The sequence below is a fragment of the Corvus kubaryi genome, unplaced genomic scaffold, assembly GCF_017639235.1.
Source record: "Corvus kubaryi isolate FWS band 111438036 unplaced genomic scaffold, C.kubaryi_AGA036_p1.0 split3-73, whole genome shotgun sequence".
Lineage (NCBI taxonomy): Eukaryota > Metazoa > Chordata > Aves > Passeriformes > Corvidae > Corvus > Corvus kubaryi.
The window spans coordinates 42,028,245-42,033,874 of NW_024582091.1; positions in this window are offsets into that span (position 1 = coordinate 42,028,245).

Genomic DNA, 5,630 nt, shown 5'->3' on the forward strand with positions numbered 1-5,630 from the left:
GATCAGTGGGATACCTGGATGTCAGCATGATGACGTCCAGAGGCCCATCTGGTATCTATGCAGTGGAGTGAAAGGGGATGTCTGGTAATCAGGGTTTGAGGTATATTCAGAAAGTGGAAAGGAGGTTCTGAGTAGGGATAGGGAACACAGAGGAATCGCTTATGAAAGGAGGAGGAGGGGAAGGGGTGGCCAGAGACTTCTCTTATCAGGAAATGGTTTAGCAGAGCAGTCTTTATGAGGCAGAGCTTCTTTGCTGTCAGTGGAGGAAGAACAGCAAAAAGCCCAGCCTCATTATTACAGTTGTTTTTTCTATTTCATCTGCTCATGTCTTCAATACTGAAAATACATCCACTTGAATTAATACAGAAAAAGTAAAGAAACAAACTTTTATATATTTCTGATGTGTTTGACATGAACGTTTCTTCCTCCAGTTTTTCATTTGAGAGTAGAATCAGAAGTGGTAGAAATCTCAGTAAAGGGTTGTTTTTGTGAAATTTCCAGTGTCTTTTTCTCTTTTTCAAGAAATGAAATATGCAGAAAAATTGGATAATCTTTCAGCTGTTTGGATGATTGCTTGAAGCAAATCCAGTCCCCAAACCTTTCAAGACTTCTTTGCTGCAGATGCATATTGACAAACAGACAGCCAAATGCCACAGAAATAGGCTCTGGCAATGCATGTAATTGAATTATAATACCAGAAGAGTGCCGAAAAAGATGGCCAAAATAATTAATACAATCAGTCTGAAATTTGCAATCTGCTTTTTAATCAAAATTACTCTGCAAGCAAAGCCTATTCCTTCATCCTCGTGTGAACCCCTACTAATATGTAACTCCTACTCTTCCATACTCTTGGACACAAACTTTGTAAGTCAGAGTCAGATCTGTGGATTCAGATTCTTATTTAATCTGCTTAGACTTGTCTGGCTAATTGAGTAATGCTCTGGAGATGGACAAATCTTAAATAGAAAAAATAGGAAAGTTTAATACAGGACATAACATCAACTTTCTAAAACCCTACAGTACTCATAACACACCCACAGGACATGACAAAATGACATTTTGTTCCTTCTTTTCACCCTGTCCAATCAAAACATATTTTAAGAGAGACCAGCAAAGAAAATGTAGAGCTTCAAATCCCATCATGTGATAGCACACTCATCTTGGCAACGGAAGAGTTCCTTAACACCTTATTCTTACCAAACCATCCTCTGCCATGGCAAGTGGTTGACAAGTATTGCTTCCTGAATTCATAAATGAATTTTTCTTTGCTTTGAGAGAAAAAGATGGGATTTTATCTGAGAATGAGTCTTGTCAAAAGAGAGGGTTATTTTGCCCTTCTGTAGTGCGACCTGTTGTCTTGGTTTGAGATGGTATTTAGATGACTCTCTGCAAGTGAACATCCCAGGTAGGGTGTTTAATGAAACTGGTTTCATTCAGGACACTGTTTTCAGTCTGTGTCATCAGAATCTGCCTACTATAACATGGCAGGAAATGGAAGAGATGGAGATGTCGTATTTTCTCTACATCCTTGGAATAAACTGGTTTGTTTGGTTTTCTGAAGACGTTTTTGTAAGTGTATCCTCCTTATGAGAATTTCTGAGGAAGTGTAAAACCAGTGAGGTGGGATGAACTCCTCAAAATCACTGTGAAGAAAAGTCCACAAGACCAGATTACCAACCCTTTGTACTGAATATCAGCTCATTAAAGGATTTGTCACCTCTAGATATATTCCTACAGCATATAGGCCCATTTATTTTTCTGCTCCAATCTCTTTCAGGAGGGGGATAGATGAGGATGTTTTGGTAACTAGTAATCAATGCAGTGAAATAAGCTTCCAAAATATCACGAGGGTTCCGTGCTTGGGATACGGCAAGATGCTTTAAGTGAAATGAAAGAACTCTAAAATTACACACTGAAAAATCAATACATTTTTTTGGTTTGCTTGAAAAACATCTTGCAAAAGGGTCTTCATTTTTCAAGTCCCATGACCACAGCTGAAACACATAAACTGAAAAGAAGTGCTATAAAGATATAAATCTTCATAGAAATCATAACTTTCTTATGCCATTATTGCTGCTCCTTAGCAAACCATGCAGTCATTTTCCATTCATTTAGAATTCAGTCAAGTAGGATCAATTTGGGCTTTGCTTGTCTGTATCCTGTGATGTAATTCCAGCTAATGAAGCTGCAAAGTATAAAATCTGGCTTCAGCCAGCAAGACCATTATAATGCTCTTCCTTCTGTTCTGACCTTTAAGTAAGAGTCTAAGGCATTGAGGGCTGCATGTAACTAGGGCTTGTGGCAACATGTTGAGTGCAAATGTGGATGATGGCTCTGTTGCTATGAATCATCTAGATAACATTATCTAAGCAAATAATTCATTTCAAACAAGAAAACTTCTTTAGAAACACTAAGACTGCCATGCCAAGCATGCAAAATTTAGGAAATGGTAGAACTAAGATGAACCATTCTGCTTCAGTTCAAGTCCCCTAATATCTGCCGTGTTATGGTTGCATTAGAAGGCTGCCAGAAGTTCAGATAAGATTTTTCCATGGATATGTTCAGCAGTGGTATCCTAGTAAGTGTCTAAGATTGTTCTCCTTCTTTAGAGTGTGTGCAAAGCTCATGAAGACACAACCTTACTGTAGGACTATACATTTCCTGGTAGATTTTTGCTCCGTGTGCTTAAGAAAATTAGTGCCTCAGAAACACTGATCGATGCTCTCTCTTGCCACACAGGCAAACAGTCAGATATGCAGTCAGGTAAGTGCATTTATAAGATTTGTAAGATGTGTGCTGTGATCATCATATAAGTCCTGTGCAAGGCAGAGGCACCAATCTTCTTGTGCAGTTCCCATGGCATTCTCCTAGCCACAGAAACTGGGACACCCTGGGAGGAGGGGCCCATTCACTTTGTGCAGCTTTGCAATGCAACATGGTAAGTCCCTTTCAGGCTGCCTCCCACGTAGTGCAGTTGGTTCTCGAGAGCTGATGTTATGACCAAATTTGGGCCGATTTCTGGGGGCTGTCTGATGTCTTGTCTATGTATTTGGTGTTATGGCAAGAAGGTTCTCAAAAATTCTAGACTGCACAGTGTGGCTGGGCATAAAATTTATTAGAAAAAGAAAAGGATAAAGAAAACAAATATGCTTCCCAAGTGTGATACAAGCATCAAGTGTTCCTTGGGACAACTAGGGGAATAGAATAGGTGCAAAACGTTACCTCTGCATTGCAGTTAGAGAAGTCAAGGCCTGGACTGAAGAAACCTGCCAAAAGTGATACAGAAATTCAAGGCCAAATGGGAATTAGGAGTTTTCATCTCTTATTTCTGTGTTTATTCTTCTTAATCAAGCTTCTTGTCATTATTCACATATTGTCCTTTATTTTTCAGCACCAGTACTCAGTCTTGACAGAGAGCTTGACAGAGGCACTTTGTAGTCAGCTGGAATCAGTCAGGCACAAATAATTGCCTTGTGAATGTGTGGAGTTTTCTTGCCCCATTCAGTTCAGCATCTGCACAGTGACCTGCTGTGTGTATTATCATGGGCCAGATCAAAGTGCTGCATTGCCAGTGTGGTTTTCTGCAGCTCAATTTGCTAGTGCACTTCTTCAAGTTAAGACCTACTTTAGGAGGCAATAATGCAGGATGTACTTTCAATAAAAATGAAAGCATTTTTAAATGCAAATATTTTCCCTGGGCAGACAAAATAAAGGAGCAGCCATCTCAGATCAACCCAAAAATGCAAACTTCAGCAGTAATCCAAACATCACTTCCAGGAGAAAATCTCAATTACTTTGAAGTGAAGGGTAAAACTTTGTTTGCATTTGATAGACAGAATTCTACCACTAGTATCTATATTTATGCAAGGAATCTATTGGGAAACTTGCCTGGAGTAGGGAAAAGGTAATAGGAAATTGTGGCAGGTGAACACAAGAAAATGCTTGAGAACAGTTTGTTTTGTTCCAGCTCAAAACACATTACTTGCTGCAGTGACTGTTCAAGACCCACTTTAACTGCCCGTTGCATAAATTCTCATAATGTTGAGTTATTTAATGATCCAGGCTGCCACTCTAATTATTACAGATGAAGCAGTAGAAAATGCATTTCTATTTTCCTTTCTCTGACTCAACACTCAACATTTACATCTGCTCGAAGACTGAAGAATCACCTGTTACTTACATTTCACTTGCTTTTGACAGATATTAGAACCCAGGTGTATTTTCTAATCATCCCTGGGTCTGCATTATGTTTTCTCAGGGCAATTTCCACTTCCTTTTGGTTTGTTGTTTTTTTTTTTTTTCTTTTTACAATGCTCAGTGAGACACAGCAATCAATAATCTCATGGAAATTGCTCAGGAGATTAAAATGCTAAACAATTTTTCATACACATTTTCCTCCTGGAACAAACATCTTAAACCACAAAATTATCTCTCTGGAGCACTATGCCAGTAGGCTCAGATGGCTTCTCATAGCATTTACATTTTTTAAAATCTGCAGTAACTCCAGGGAAATCAGAAGGGGCATTTTGTAGTGAGTGGGATATTACACACTGAAGTTACACAGGAAGTTCTGGTTTCTGGAGATACTCTTTGCCAGAGTACACCCAGAGAGGTTCAGCCAGGGAAAGCTCCCACCAGCCAGGTTTTCCATTGGCAACGGCAAGTTTTTCTTTGGAAAGCTGTGCCCAGTTCTTTTTGCATTCTTTTCCAGTGAGCCAGCTCACTGAGAAAGTTGTTTGGAGGGAAATTGCAGTAGCACATGGTTGTTAAATATTATTTTATCACCCTTATGTGTCCCATATGGCTTCTACGACTGGGTCATTTGATTCTGCTATTGCTGGCTAATCAATAATTTTCATATCACTCCTTACCAGTCTCTTATTTTCTGTGAAGAAAAGAAATACATGGGGATCCATTATCTTGGAAGTGTTAGATTTCCTAAAGAATATTCAAAACAGTTTCTCCAAATAGGCATTGATATCTTGCCAGCAGCAATCACTTAAAAAAAAAAAAAACAAAAAAACCAAGACCACCCTGAAATTACTGAATCATATGCTTTGTTTTTTATCAAATCTATTTTTCTCAAACCACAGATCAGAAATCACATGGCAGATTGTGATGTACAAGACCAAATACATGGACAGGTAAAGATGTAAGATCATATTTTCTAAGTTTGAAGGGATGGATCAAGTGTGTTTTTCTGGGTCTTTACACCTCATCCTTTTCACTCTTCCTGATAAAACTTCATTCCTCTAGAGAGAAATTTCCTCCAGAATAATTTCTCTTGTGGCCAATCTTTATTTTAAGTAGTTGGCCAAAAGGAGAGGGTTGTTTTTTTCCAAATGTGGATTTTCCAGCTAGCAGGAAGCTCTGTGGGCTTGCAGGTACCTATCTTCATGGCAGAGTGCCCACGGGCCCTGCTGCTGCTGGTTATCCTAGTGCCACAGGGCCTGGAAATTCGCTTTCTTTTGCCGTCAGGTCCAGCTGTGGGGTACCTGCATAATATGATGACTTTCATTAGTGTCTTCCTAGAAGATCTTTGAAAGTGAGGTCAAGTAAATGCTCTATGCACAAACACGAGTGGCTTTTGGTATTGGTAAATTGATCCGTGTAGTAAAGTGACCGTTAAA